This window comes from Strigops habroptila, chromosome Z (assembly GCF_004027225.2).
Source record: "Strigops habroptila isolate Jane chromosome Z, bStrHab1.2.pri, whole genome shotgun sequence".
Classification (NCBI taxonomy): Eukaryota; Metazoa; Chordata; class Aves; order Psittaciformes; family Psittacidae; genus Strigops; species Strigops habroptila.
The window spans coordinates 46,247,884-46,264,106 of NC_044302.2; positions in this window are offsets into that span (position 1 = coordinate 46,247,884).

The window sequence follows — 16,223 nt, forward strand, 5'->3', positions numbered from 1 at the left end:
GTCAAAATGTGATCTTTAAAGGATTCTTGCCAAACTTAATGGTCTGGGTCTTCATTTACAGCTGGAGTCTGGAGACCCTAGAAGTGCTAGTTTCCATGCTCTGAGGTTGTAAATTACAGGTCTTGTCTCCAAACTCATTCTTAGCACCAGCAGCTAAAGTCATGATTGGAACGTCAAAATCCCAGAAAAGAAAACCTACAATTCCCACTTGAGCCAGAATGGTAGACTCTGGGAGCTACTTAATCTCCAGCAGGCAGGTGGGCTACAGAGGTGTTAGGAAGAGGTTTTGGCACATTTCTAAACCCTGTCTACCCTGTCACACCTTCACAGAAATCAAAATGTCTCTGCAAACATTTGAAATTTGATGAAACTTCATTCTCTGATGGGAAAATTGTTCCCTTTGAGAATTTCTGAAAAGTCTGTTTAGCAGAGTTGAAACACATCATACTCCACAGATAAGATCTGAGAAATGAATAAAAAAGGTTTTCTGCAGTACTTTCAGTGGTTTCCGAGCAAGCCCCTTGTAAGTCTGTTCTGCTCCTTTACCTCCACCTGCAATCGTCCATGCCTACTTAACAGCTTTATCCCAACTGCTCAGATTCATCACTTTGATAACAGCTAAGAAATTGTTTTGACATTCAATGCTTTCTGTCAAAACCAAAACTTGTAACTGCAGCATTCACTCGTTGCCACTGTGGTATGCTGTTAAAAGATCTATTTTCACAATTAAACACACCCTCACAGTTTGTACAACTGCAAAACTGAACCACTTGGTCTGTGATTACTGGAAGACTATCCTTACCATATAAAAATATCTGTAACAATCAAAGTGACAGTGCTAACTGTACACACAATGTCTGGTTCAACAATTAGCACATTTGACAGTGCACTACCAAGCGAAACAAATTTGGCCTTTAAAGCACACTTTTTTTTTTTATTAGTAGACATTTTCCAACCTGTTTTTGTTTTTCTAAGCTGTGTTTTTAAGATTTTTTTTAATTTCAAGTATGTAAGAAACTCCTAATAACCTTGAGAATTAACTTCTAAGGATTATTTTTCAGTTTCTTTCAAGCACAGTATTAGAAGAAATTTGAACATGCTTCACTATTATCATTAAAAGATTAGACAAGGTGTCCTGGCATCTTCTTTCACTGAAATTTGTCTTACCATAATTTTGGTGCATTTAGAAAAAAGAGCCACCAAGTGTCTGCTGGGATCTCTCTCGTGAGACCTCACTTGGATTATTGTATACAGTTCTGGTGTCCTCAACATAAAAAGGACATGGAGCTGTTGGAGCAAATCCAGAGGAGGGCCATGAGGATGATAAAGGGGCTGGAGCACCTCCCCTATGAAGACAGGCTGAGAAAGTTGGGGCTGTTTAGCCTGGAGAAAAGAAGGCTGTGTGGAGACCTCATGCCAGCCTTCCAGTATCTGAAGGGGGGCCTACAAGGATGCTGGGGAGGGACTCTTCATTAGAGACTGTAGTGATAGGACAAGGGGGAATGGGTTCAAACTTAAACAGGGGAAGTTCAGGTTAGATATAAGGAAGAAGTTCTTTACTGTGAGGGTGGTGAGGCACTGGAACACGTTGCCCAAGGAGGTTGTGAATGCTCCATCCCTGGAAGTGTTCAAGGCCAGGCTGGATGGAGTCTTGGATCACATGGTTTAGTGCGAGGTGCCCCTGCTCATGGCAGGGGGGTTGGAACCAGATGATCTTAAGGTCCTTTCCAACCCTAACTATTCGATGATTCTATGACCTATCAGAGTTCACTTTGGGTAGCCACCTCATGCTCATGATAGGAACATTTGGGTACCTGCTCATGGTAAGAAATACCAGCTTGAATCACCAGCTCTGTAAATCACAGTCATTTATTTGATTTAAAGTTGCTCCTGGATTTGTTAGAACAGAAGAGCAATTATGTTTCCAATTTGAGAAAGTTTTTCACTGTGTTTACCAGTGTAATAATAGAGCCCTGGTGTTGACTTTAAAGGCTTCTCTTTCTGTAACAGAGGAATGGATTATTCTTGCAATTTAAAGGATAGTGACAAAGAATCATAGAATGGTTTGGGTTGGAAATATAACCTACTTTCACCCCCCTGCCATGGGCAGGAACACTTTCGACTAGACCAGGTTGCTCAAAGCCCTGTCCAACCTGGCCTTGAATACTGTCAGGGATAGGGCAGCCACAGCTTCTCTGGACAACCTCTTCCAGTGTCTCACCATCCTCATAGTGAATAATTTGTTCCTTATAGCTAATCTAGATCTAGCCTCTTTCAGTTTAGAGCCATTATACCGTATTCTATCACTACAAGCCCTTGTAAAAAGTCCTTCCAGATTTCTTGTATGCCCCTTTTAGGCATCTTGGAGCCTTCTCTTCTCCAGCTTGAACAAGCACTACTCTCTCAGCCTGTCTTCAAGAAGAGGTGCCCCAGCCCTCTGATCACCTTTGTAGCCATCCTCTGGACTTGCTCCAACAGGCCCATGAAAACATGAAGACATTTAGGGCATTTAACTTACAGAAGGTCATGCCATTTTTTAGGAATTATCAAGGTTTGCCCTTGGTCTCAGTAAATTTGTAATGCTACTTCTAAATAGGGCATTAGCACATAAACTCTTGATCTGTAGGTCCCAGCTAGTACTCTATAGATCTATATTCCCTGGGTAGCCCAGGAAGAACAGTGACCACGTGAGGACCCAAGGAGCCTGTGCTCTGACAAGGGCACCTAGGGACAGAGAAGAACAGGAATACAGGGATTTATTTTCAGAAACAGGGTCGAGATTAGACATCACGCCTAAGATACGTGAAACAGGACAAGTATCTTCAGTTGTCTGAATTTAAGCACCTTGAATGTGAGAAACAGCATGTGAATATTGATTATCTTGTTCACAGTTTTGTATTTACGAGCTTGACATACACTGAAATCTCACTTTGAGCTCCTTTTGTGTATGAGGAACATAACAAAATGTTAGCATGGCCGTGCTCAGTGGAAGTCTCACAGAGTACCACGGCTGAAGAGGAGTATTTTACTTAGAAGAAAGAAGCACTGCCTGTGCTCAGTACTATGCCACAGAAATACCCGTTCTGAAAAAGGGTGACCTGCTGAAGGCAAGGGCAGGAAATGGAAGAAAGAAACCCGCTGGGGTGTTGTTTAGAGGCTGCTTTTCTGGCCAGACTGTTGCTGCATGAAGCAAGCAGAGGACGGATTTTTCTGGATCTGGGAGGATCACGCAAAAAACAAATCCATCGATCTCCTTGTGGAAATCTTTCCAATTTGGGATACCAGCTATGAAAGCAAGAAGTGCAGTACCTGGCAAACCCATCAAAAAACCAGCGAACAGCAGAGATCCTGTGAGCCATCACAAAAATACTTAGTGTGACTTTTCAGAGTGGGAGAAAGGGGCAAGTCTGGACTGCAAAACACAGGTGCAGTCATCAATTCTGACAGCAGGCCAGAGAATTAAAAAGTGATCTGTACTCATAGAAAGAAAATAAATTATACACCTCTTGGGTTTTGCTGTGGGACCAAAGGACTCTTGCCCTTTTATGATCTGTGTAGTTTGTTGGTGCAAAGCAATATGAATAAATAAAAGGACAGTGTAACAACACCATCAAATTCTTACCTTAACTGATACAATGCAAGAGACCGAAGTGACATGAATTAGCTGGGACATACATTCACTGACAAAGGGATTTGCTTCCAGAGCGATGGAGGCATTGCACAAAATGGGAAGAACTTGACCATGGTGAGGGGGCTGGAACTAGATGATCTTAAGGTCCTTTCAACCCTAACCGTTCTATGATTCTATGATTCTACGAAAATAATAATTTTAAAAGCGTTTGTGTAGCAGCAAATAAAATGTGAATACAAGGGGTTTGATTATCAGTTCAACAAACATTCATAATATGCTGATGTGTTATATTCACAGCTGATTTAATAAAATATCCCTCTTTTCTCTTTGGATGATGCCCTATAATTGCTGAAATGAATTAGGTCTTTGTCTGAGGGAATCCTTTAGAATTGAGCTTATTATTCTGAGTAAAACACTCCCTTTCCCTGCCCCTTAGATATGCTGTTGTTATGCATAAGGGACAAAATAAGACTTGAGAAGGAGTTGTAGGAGCATGAAAGACTAAAAATTTACTTAAGCCTCCAAAACTTTATCATAAAAGTAGATTTTCATGTATTTTTATTAACTTTGGAGATGTCTGTGGTCACAAGAGTACAGAAAAGTTAAAACGAGATTTAAGAGAAACTGAGTAATTAATACATCTTTTAATAAGAAGGGAAAAAGGTTTCAGTGTATTTGCCTGTGTTAGGGAAAAGAAATATTCTTAGTTGAGAAAAAAGAATTCTGAGTAGTAGGTAACTTATATGTTGGCTGTTTAAATGTACCTAGAGTTCCTTTTGCTCCAGAATAAGAGCACAGGCTGGACTGTAAGCAATCCCACCTGCTACTCATCTGTATGCATCACAGCTAGCACAGCACAGACTTATAAATTATAAGGAAAAGTATCTCTCATGAGGAGAAAAAGTCATTGAACAAATTAGAATAATAGGAACATTTGAGATTATTATGCTCTCTTTGCAGATTCAAAAAATGAGGTAATTTGTCTAACAAGTCAATTGACATGAATTATTCACCATCAGAGCACTTCCGGTACACATCTGCATGGAGACTGTGTTGGGATGGTACTCTACTCCAGTCTAGCAATCTAGCAAGGCACATCAACATGGGTGCTGAGCACTGCCATGTGAACTTTGTGATCCTGCAACCACACTGTCCTAGTTTTGTCCAGGATAGAGTTAATTTTCTTCCTACTAGCTGGTGCAATGCTGTGTTTTGGCTTCAGTCTGAGAAAATGCTCATAACAGACCAATGTTTTAGTTGTTGCTCAGTAGCACTTACCCTGATCAAGAACTTATCAGTCTCATGCTCTGCCAGTGAGGAGGGGCACGGGAAGCCGGGAGGAACTAGAGACAGGACACCCGACCCACACTAGCCAAAGGGGTATTACATACCACAGCACGTCATGCCCAGTATATAAACTGGGAGGAGTTACCCTGAAAGTCCAGAGAGCTGCTTGGGTCAGGCTGGGTATCAGTCAGCGGATGGTGAGCAATTGTATTGTGCCTCACTGTTGTTTATTGTTTTTTTCCTTTTCCCCTTTTGGTTTTATATATCTCTCCTTGTTATTTCTATTATTATTATTACTATTATTATTATTACTACTACTACTACTACTTTATTATTATTATATAGTACTTTAGTTATTGGACTGTTCTTACCTCAACATGTGGGTTTTACATTCTTTAAATTCTCCTCCCCACCCTGTCTGGCGTGGGGGGAAAGGGGAAGGGGTGAGTGAGCAGCTGCGTGGTGCTGAGTTACTGGCTGGGCCTAAACCATGACACACACTAGAGCTGGTCTGTGTGCAGCCAGAGTAGTCATATCTTTCCCAGTCTCTGCACCCCTGGCTCCAGCATCTGAAGCATAGACCTGCCTAAAAGCAAAAAGTGATATTTCCCTTTTGAAACTGCTTCTTATTTGAGCTGCAGTGGGCTGCTGTAGTCTCTTTTGTCCTGTTCAGGACTGGTCTTGTCCTGCTAGGCATCTGCAAACCAGCCCATTTCGTGATTGTGCCTCGGTTTCTATACCTACAAAATGTGACAAGCCATTCAGATTTCCTTGAGCTTTGAACACTCTCATGCAAACAGTCTTTTGTTAAAATAACCCCATGAGGTGAGACTTGATGATTTTTCTTTTCTTAGGCTTGTCACATGTAAAGCAGAGTAAAACAGCAGAACAGCATGCATAAACTACCACCTCTCCCACAACTTTGACTTCCACCCCTCAAATATTTAACTCTTCTGTTTCTATTCATGAGTCCATTAAGCAACTTTTTATAATTTCATTTTCTTTCTGCATTCATCCCATGAGTGATGGAGGTTATTTTTCATAGAATAAGTAAGATTTGCACTTTCCTCCTAAAGGTATGATTTTCAGCTCAAATGGGAGTTTTGATGGCTTGCCTCACACAGGCTTAATCTTCCTTTTATGTGAGGAAATGCTTTTGCTGTTTTGTATTTATATGCGACTTTTTTCAGCTTCTAGGGAACAGCGTATAGCAGGTTTGACTTTAATTTCTTTTCTTGGGCTTTAGTCTGCTCTATAACCAACACAGTTTGCTGGTTCAATAGTTGGAATATTCCTGAACATACTTCATGAGTGAATACATGTTTCCTCGCCAGTTGTTAAGACCATAGTTACATGTGCAAAAGAATGAATCTCCTTCCCCTCACACAGATGTTCTGTTCCTCTGCGCTCAGGATTGCCTTCAGCCAAGACGTTACGGAACAGCCAAGTGGGAAGGACTTTAGGGAGTGTCTGACAGCACCATTTTTTGAGGATCTCCTCCTGGAAACAAAACAAGTGCGTTCCAGAACCAGTGAGCAAGTCTTCAGCAACTGCAGTTCTGCTGGTTGAGCACTAGGACGTGATTTGTACCATATTGCAGGATGAAGATGACCTCAGATTCTCACACAGGCTCCTGAAGGACAAGTGTCCTGAGTCCTGTGGAGTCACAAGCCTGGCTTCAATTCAGTGAGGTCTGCTGAGGTGGTCTCCAGTAAGATTTTCTGGTCTTGACATAAGAAAGCTAAAATCATGAGGTGGAGTCTGAAATACTTGTGGTCTGGTAATCCAATGCAGCTGGTAAGAGCTGAGTAAGCGCCTGATCATATACACTAGCTTGTCACCATCTGCACCTATAATTTCCTTGGTAGTTTATTGAACTTCTTCCTGCTTCCAGTAGTGGAAATGTGTGGTGAGTAATGAAGGCCAACTAGATGCAAAGCTTTGCTAATAAGAAAATGCTCCCCCACTTACATCGCCACGCCCCAGTATCAATATCCTCCGCACCATGACATCCCCTACTCAGCAAAGCAGCTAAGAGAAAGTAACATGCACTGAAAACGTGGTTAATTTCCATGACCTGTTCATTTATCATTCAAAAAATAAAAAGCAATTAGGACCCCTAATTCAAAGCAACTGACCCGTCAAAATCCTAAGAGCATATTCTCAAGAATATTTCTTCTGAAGGGATGAGGAAATGTAATTACATGTTGCCAGCCTCCTTGCTTTCAATGCTTCATTGTGTTAGAGTGGTCTGTGTGTACAGAACTGTTACAACATTCTTCTTATGTACCAAAACAGATACATAAGTTTACTAGCAAGGAAAGAAGCTACTGCCTCTATAGCTTCCATTATCTGACTTAAAAAATAATAGCTGAGGATAAGATTAGAAGAGGAGGAGCGTGGAGGTTTTTGGTTTGGGGTTTGGTTTTGGGTTTTTTTTGGAAGAGAAATTACATATAGCCTAAAATTTTTGTCAAGTAGTTTTAAATCTTGAGTGTGTTTATACTGAAATGTGGAAGAAAGATTAAAAACAAGCAGACAAACAAACAAAATCACTGGTAATATAAAAGCTTAAATGTAATTGCTCACATTCCAATGGAAATTGCTTAATTTAAGATGACATTTTAACAGTCCCCTCCACCCGCACTGTTGGAAACTGAAATCCAAACACAACAGCTTTATGTTAATACTGCAAGGGAAATTTAACACTGATCAAGAAGAGAAAGGTACATTTTAATTTCAGTAAGAGAAATGAAGCACAAAAATGGTCAACAGAACATAAAGTGACTTAAATGCATAAATTACTTACTGTGATAATACAAGAGCCATTAGTTAACGCACAGAAGAGATAGTGCAGGAATATAAGTTACCGGTGAAAGGAATATTAGACACAACATACTTTATAAATTTAAAAAACCCGTATCTTCTAGAATGGCTCATGTGCTCCTTCCTTGTTTAAATCATGAGAAAGACATAGATTTCCAATTCAAATAATAAAATTAGCAACATAAAATGGTTTCCTACTCTGCATTGCCCATGCAAGGTCCAGTTGTTACCCACTCTCCTGCTAGTAGACTCTATACTGGTAGAGATAGTAATCCTGTGACAGATGACAGCAGATATCTGGGCTATGCTGATTGACTTCAGAAAGGTAAGTAAATGAGTGACACACAGTGTAATATGATTCATTTGTTCTGATATGCTACTTTTTAAATTGCATGGTTACAGAGAGCAAGCAAGGATATTACTTCTGGGAACCTCAAGTCAGTATCGGTGACTTTTTCTGAGATAGTATCTTAGATTCCGGAATTGTTTTTAATCAGACCCTGATGTACAGAAGATTACTGCTGTTTTGTGCAGATCACTGAAGGCATGGGAATGCCCCCATTCAAAATTTTGCATTAACAAAATAATAACATATTTTCCCCAGCTTTAAACTTTCTCACATTCCTACCTAAGCTTTAGCAGATAATTGCATTTTGTAGACTGTAGAGAATAAAAAAGAGCAGTAGATGGGAAATGGAAGAGAGGCTAAGATCGCCTTCCCTAATATGCTGTGCAAATGGTGCAGTAAAACCCACAGAAAATCATTACTTCTCTCCTCTGATATTGCTGTATTCCCAGCTGCTGCAGACTGCTCTTAAATCACTTGAAACTGCAGAAGTTATGCTGGTAATTCTGATACCTCTTCCCCTAAAATGTATTCATGCTTTGTGGAAAGGACATGGCTTCCTGGACCACTCACAGGTAAGACCTAACATCTGACAGATAAGCTTGTGTCCCATTTAACACTTATTTGACTTCAGTAGAACTACTCATACACTGATGTGCTTTCTTATACACAAAACATCCTTAACCAAATTCTTAGATAGCCTGATTCTGCCCATTTAAAACAAACAAACAAACAAACAAAAATCCCTAACATTTTTTTAAGAACTGAAACTTTTTCCTGCCTACCTTGTTCTCATTGATACCTGTTTAACCTTTGTGACTAAGGGTTCTGGAGGATAACTATCCTGACTATATTTTCACACCACTGAGGTGAGGAATTGCTGTTATATGCATCTCACAGGCAGAGGGCAAATGTCACACAGGAGTTGATTGAAGGGTCTCCTTTCTGAGACTGGTTTCTGTATTTTGTATTCCATATACAGAATACTGGGTGAAACTTGCATTTATGCACATTTCTCTCAGTTCTAAAATATGCTACAATTCCTGATTTATTTATACTTATGTTCTTTCTCATTCTTGTCAGTTATTCGAAAAGATTCAGCTCATACATTGTGTATTTCGTGGCCCATAATTCAATTTCAAATAACTTTCCACCAGAATGGGAGACATATTTAATAGATTTTGTCATTTGCATGAGGAACCTGGTCCTGGTTTTGTTCTCCAACTAAACAGGCACAACCTATAGAATCAGTGTCACTCTGTGCATACAAGTCAACAGTTTTCTTCTATGAATATTCTATAACATCAGATGTTTTAAGCCTCCTTGAAAGGTATTTCATAAACCACGCATAGAAATGCCTGACTATAAAAATGGTGGAAACAGAAACAAGGTGTCATAAAGCAAACTGTCCCACTCATGGATCTTCATCTTTCGAGAATTCCTGTACAGATATATGTGCTTAGGAATAATTTGCAAGACTGGGGCCTTAATGCCTTCTATAAGATAATATTTATAAACATTTCCAAGTATGTGCCTAGCTTCTCTGAGCCCTTCTCATTAATGAATGATATTCAAATGAACCAACACTCTTTGGGTTTTTTTTTCATGAAAAAAAAAAGTTTTGGTAAGTTTCTCTGTATGAGCCACAGGCTATTGCAAAGGTAGAAAGCCTATGTGAAGAAGGGTCTTTGGGAACCTGCTTCAGAGTACAAATTTCATGTCCATCCAACAGTCTCCTCTCTATCCAGTACCCTGGAAAGCACGGGAAATACTATTTACCAGCTCCCACTCTAGAATTGTATACTTGTTGCACATTTAATGGATACAGACTGTGTGGACTACAACTAGTCTGGTGTGCTAGCAAATAATCCTCTCCAGCCAGAATTTAAGTTTGATATTTCTATTATTTAAGGACATTTTTTAGAGCATAACAGTTAATAATACTACTGTACTGTTGAATTCTCTTTGGTCTAGCTGGGCATCCACAGGTTGCCAGAGAAGTTGTTGATGCCCCATCCCTGGAAGTTTCAAGGCCAGGCTGAAAGGAGCTTTAAGCAACGTGTTCTAATGGAAGGTGTCCCTGCCCATGGCAGGGGGTTAGAACTAGATGAGCTTTAAGGTCCCTTCCAACCCAAACCATTCTATGATTCTATGATTTATTACCATCTTTCTTCAGAGGCATGTTAAAATCTCTATTACCCAGATAATTACTGAGTAATTATCATTGGCAAATAAGCCCCTAGCCAAAGGGGATAAGAAGGGTAGTACCTGTTCAAATTCCAAGCAGTAAATTTCATCCTATGACTGTTAAAATCAACACAAAAGCTAACTATTCAAAATTTGTTAATGAAGAGATTTCTGTCATAAACATCCTCTGATAGTTGTGGTCATATCCAAGAGCAGATATGAATTTTGTTAGTGGCTGAAGTTGATTGTTTCTAGTTGTATGAGAAAAGAGTTATACGAAAGAGAGGTGAGGTTTGGGAGTGAAAATAAGTTTCTGTTTTGCCAAAGAATTTAACTGGAATCAACTTTCTTCTTTCTTTTAACTTAACTTTTCTGCCCTTGTTTATTAAGAATCCTCTCACAGGTGTTTAGACATAATCAGTTGATTTCTTTTCAGACATTTAATGAAACTGCTAGTAAGTTAGCTATGCTTTTTAACAAGGTAAAAAAAAGGCTTGCACCACACAATATATGGCATCCTGATGAGCACCCAGACTAGTTTAGCTTTGTATTTAAAAAGTTCCTATCATTCTTTCATACCATGGGTAGTCCTTGTGTCAAATGTGCTGTTTACTTGAGAGTTTAGCCTCCTTCATCAGGAGCTATAGAGTTCAGAGAGAAAAATCTACATACCATCAGCAAGACCACTAACTGAACTGACCAAAACCAGCATCTAAACTTTAAAACTTGATAAATCTATAATAAGGCTGCAAGGAAATTAATGGACTGTCTTCTTTTGGTAGCTCTGAAAACCAAGCACCACTTTGACAGTAAAGTCACAAGATCAGGGAAGCAACTCCTCTCTTCTCAGATGAAAGTGTGGTAACTGATGAAAAGTAAATAAACAGGGCCATCTAAGCAATGTGAATAATCTCACTGAATTAATGATAAATAATCCAGGCCCAGCTTTGGCAAGAAAGCAAAGCAGGAAATGTAGTGAGGTACAAGTTTCTTTTGTTTTGATCTTGGACTTCTGATACATACCTGCTGTTATTTCAGTGTGTCATTTACATCAGACTCTGAGGATCCAAACACTTTAATTTAACCTCCTTCATCTGTTTTTGTGCTGATCAACAATCACAGGTCTAATAGCTTCAGATATCATAATTTCCACAACAGTGACCCCTGACAAGAAGTCAGGAGAAAACAGGAGCACTGCCTCCAAAAATGTGGGGAGAGATGGATGATCCATTCCTACATGTCATATTCCAAAGGCAGAATCATTTCCTCGTTTAATGAATAGTAAATATCGTGGTTCAGCAAATACAATTTTTTTTTGGTGAATCTTATTTACCATCTCATGGCTTCATGGAACAAGCTATGTTTTATGAAAATAAAAGGCTGCCCTGCTTACAACCTGATGAACAGATTTTCTGCATTAGTTGTGACAATAAAATTTGTAACCTTTTGCATTTGACATGTACAAAAAAAACCCAATGCAGTCAAGTTCTACCTACAAAAATCTGCCATGGCAAGGGAACATTCCTCAAGTTTTTCCTTAGCTTCCTGTTGAGGCACCAGAAAAAAAATCTCATTGCTGTATCACACAGTCCCCAAGCATACCTCAGAGCAAAACATTCTGAAAAATGACACTCAATTCTTCACACAAAACCGATAAGAATTACGAATTACTTAGCTTTTGGTCATAGCTAAGTAGCAGCTGGAAACTAGATATGAAATTGTAGAAAGCCCAATCTGAGACAGAGGCAGCATGTCAGGTTGTATAGCCCTGCTGCCTCTCCACAGAGCAGATGAAGAGAGTGTCCATCTGTTGAAACTGAGTGTTGTGCTGGCACTGCTCCTTTCAGTGACTCACTATGCCCATCAAGAGAAGACCAGGATCTTGGGTAGCATCTTGAGCAAAGATCATGTAGGTCCACACAAATGCTAGTGCAAGGAATTGCAAATGGAGCTAACATTTTGCTGTGGAGATGTCTCTGACATCTTAGTCCCTCAGCAGCCTCCTTGTCCTGATGGGCAGCCCCTTTTCTCCACTCCTACACAGACAAAATCTGGTCTCCACATGGCTCAGCTCCTTCACAAGGTGAAATGGTACAGAGTGAAGGCTCACCCTTTGTGCGTGGTAGAAGGTACCAGATCAATCCCCTCCTGAAGACACCAAGCCAAAAATTCAAAATTACTGAGACCTGTTAATGGAAATTTAGCCACCAGTAAGGTGGCTGCTCAGTGTGAGTCATTGGCTCTGCTCCACTCTGATCCATTCAGCAGGAAGGCTGCTGAGGCCAAGTTTGTCACTGCTGGGGATACATCAGAAAAGGAGGGCAGAGTGCAACTTGCCTCATTTCCAAAGCGTGGTCTTGCAGTACAGACACAGAGCTCAACATTCAAACCAGGAAACCCTTTTGCTCAGACCAGCAAAGCACTCCTGGTACAGAAACAACCTTGTATAATGCTCCCTTTCGGCTCTCGAAGCCTACAGTTCTGTCAGTTTAGGGCCATGTCATTTTGCTAGCAGGTTATTTGGATTGTTGACTCCATGGGATTCAGTTGTATGACCTCTGTCAGAGATACAGTTGATGTTTAGCTCAGTGATCCACATCAACAATATGTGCTATTTTCCATTCAGGTTTTCCAAAGCTAAATGATTTTATGGATGTATGTATATATGCATGCATTTATTTAGACCTCTTTAGAGACCTAGTAACAGACTTTGAAAAGTTCTGTACCTGGTTATACGCAGAAATTGTCAAAAGCCTATTTGAAAATAAAAAAAGAAAAGCCTATATACATGTTTTTTCTCACTATCTTGGCTAGACTATGCCTTGCCTTATACAAGGTTTAAAACCTTATTGGTTTTAAAGAAAAACAGAAACAATGGCAGATTTTGAAAGAAAAGAGTGGAAGGGCTCTTGTCTAGCAGAGCATGGAAGGAAAAAGAAGTGCAGCTGAAGGGAGAGCTGTGACAAGTATATAACTTTAATGTGACTAGAAATCTTTTAGTGAAGTTAGCTGCCTCAAGGTTTATTAATCTCAGAAGGGTAGAAGGAAATTTGGTTTTGCTATTCCACAGCAATACCAGAGCCATTTTTAAATGAGCAGAAAGGGTAAATTAGTTGGTGAGAAGCCCTGGGAAACCTTTTTATGATGACTGATTATCTGAGAAATAAAAACATATAGGTTGAAAAGTTGTATCTTTCTGTGGCTTCTTTGCCACTTTCTGATTATGTCTAGCTTTTTTTTTTTTTTTTCTCCTTTTTAAGAGACAGTAATGGAGGATGCAAACTGTTTGCTCATGTTTACACTTGCAAATGCACAAAAAAACTGTTTTCAGAAACTTCTCTTGTTCTCAAACACTCCATCAAGGAAGAAAAATTCAGCATCTGTTTGTATACATAGTCGGAATAAATGCATAAAAAAGGATGTAAATATAAGTCTAACTAAATAGCTTTGGAGACTTTGAAGAAATGTGTTCCTTCATGCTTGAGCTGTACATACTTTTTCTTTTAGTTTTTAGTCATTGTGTTTCTAAATAATCAAGGCATCGTTGAGACTGAACTTGTTTAGCCCATTTCTGCATAGAGAGAAATAAGATGCAGTGAATTTAAGTAGTTTGGTTTAGGTTTCCTGAAAGGGTCCCCACTAAGATGATTTGAGCAGTGTCCTATCTACTAGCTTGCACAGTCATTCACTCGGTAATACACCAAGCGTGGCGTAGAGCTACAGGAGGAATCACATTGCTTAGGTGGAGGATGTATCTGAATAATCACCTGAGAGCTGCTTGACGGCTCCTGTCAAGTTGCTGATGGGCTCAGAAAATGAGCTGACTGCTGCCTTTTCAGCTGAGATGCTCAGTGTCCCTGCCAGAAGTCCACATAGGGAGGTGAAACCAAGTGACTTGTAATACCAACTGACGTGTAAAACCAGGCTCCCACCTGCCCAAGCAAGTGCTGGGAGGCATTGACAGCACAGCATGTGGGGCTAGCCCTGCCACCACCACCTTGGCCATGGCCATGGAACTGGGCTGGGAGAGGCTCATACACCACTCAGACCTCCTCCGAAGGCAGCAATGTGGAGATCTTTCGTGGTGCTGAGATCTTGCATTGTCTTGCTGTGTTAAGGGTAAATTTCACACAGCCTTAGTGCCTGAGTGGATTTCATTTCCACAGTCACAAATCCAGTGCCTTCCACCAGCCCTGCATTCACTTTCGACTTAAATAAATTGGAACAGACAGCAGGGCAGGTGAAATTACACGAGCAAACGAAAAAAAATTACTTAAACAGACTGGAACAGTTATTGCTGCTTGCTAGGAAATGTTTTTCTAGTCTTTTATTACCACATAGAATCTCTAGTCCCATGCGATTAACAAATTCATCTTGAAACACTGCAGTTGAAAAATTAAGTGGTATTTTTAAATTCTTTCTTCTCATCTCATTGAAAAGAGATGTTTTGCAGCACTTGGATTCTAGCATATATAATCAGGCTGCACATTTCCTATCACATTCAACACCTGGCAATCTCCTGTGTGCCAACTGTGCACAGTGCAATGATATGTCTAGAGGTAATTATTTCTATAACCCACATAAGGGCAAAAGATAGGAGAGTCATCACATGCTTACCTTTTGTACATCTTTCATTTTAACTTTAAATGCCTGGCTGAGTTGGGCGATACAGGGGGACATACCTCATTTTAGAAAGCTGTTCCTGAAAATGAATGCTTGGGGAGACAAATATGAAAGAAAGGGGCCAAATCTACTGTCTTTGTACAGAAGTCTCCGAAGTCTCAGTGACTGAAGGTCATTTATTCTTTGCACTGAACCAGCTTATTGGGATCACTGCAAAGATGAAGCAAATAGATTTTTTCCCATGACATAGAGGAGAAGCCCCCCCCAAAGGGTCCTAAAAATATTAATGAATGAAAATTTAAAGCCAAATCTTTGCCCCCTTCTTCAGCTTTACAGGAGGAAAAAGCTTCAGCTGTGAGTGTGGAAGGAGTCCTTTAGGCCAGGTCCTGCAAATGGAGCCATCACAGAGCCTCCCAACAGCTCCTGCTGTAAGCTACCCTGTCCCTGGGAATGGCCAGTCTGCATACTAATTCCTACATCCAATGAAGGCAATGCAGGGTACCTGTGGGAAACACAGTGTCTGCAGAGAAGAGGACGCTGTGAGGCATCAGCAATCACTGTGAGCATGAAAGAAGCTGTGGCAAGGTGGAAGCAACCACCTCTGTACTTGATAATAGGTAAGACTGCAGGAAGCAGAGTGGAGGCTTCATCTTAGGTGAAGCACATTGGTAGTTAAGTTATCATCACCAGAGGGCTAGTAGAAGAATTTAGTGCAAGCTGTGCCAAAATGACCAAAACCCAGCCAGTCGTACGTTAGAACATAGAGGAATCACCACTGGTGATACTTTATAAACCTTTGTTTTGCCCTGCACGTTCTGCAAGCTGATTGCTTTGCTTTCCTATACTTCACCTAGATTTTAATTTTTTCTCAAAGCTGTTGGAAAACCAGCAACACCTTTTGTTCTGCTCCAGGCAAGTAAAGTCTACTAAAAACATTGTTCATGTTAAAATCTCATATCAGATCATATGCATGCCCACAGAGGCGAGCTCAGGACCAATGGGCAGGGAGGGAGAACAGTAACAAGGAGAACTCCACTGGTGTTCATTCTACAGATTGAAAACTACTGGCTAGGACTTCCCTCTGTGCTTACTGGAAACAGCTATCCTGAGGGACCTGAAATGTGCACAGTGGTGGATGATGCTCCATTTGTAGCTATGTCTTCTGTTCTCAAAAAACTAGGGGCTCACTTGCCCCAGGTGGCCCTGAAAATGTCTGAAGTACTGGCTGTGACCAAAAATCCTTCACAAACAGGACAAGTAGCAGGGCTGATGAAGCTGTACTTCTGCCAAGATAGTTTGCCAGGATCTAGTAGCAGAAAATAA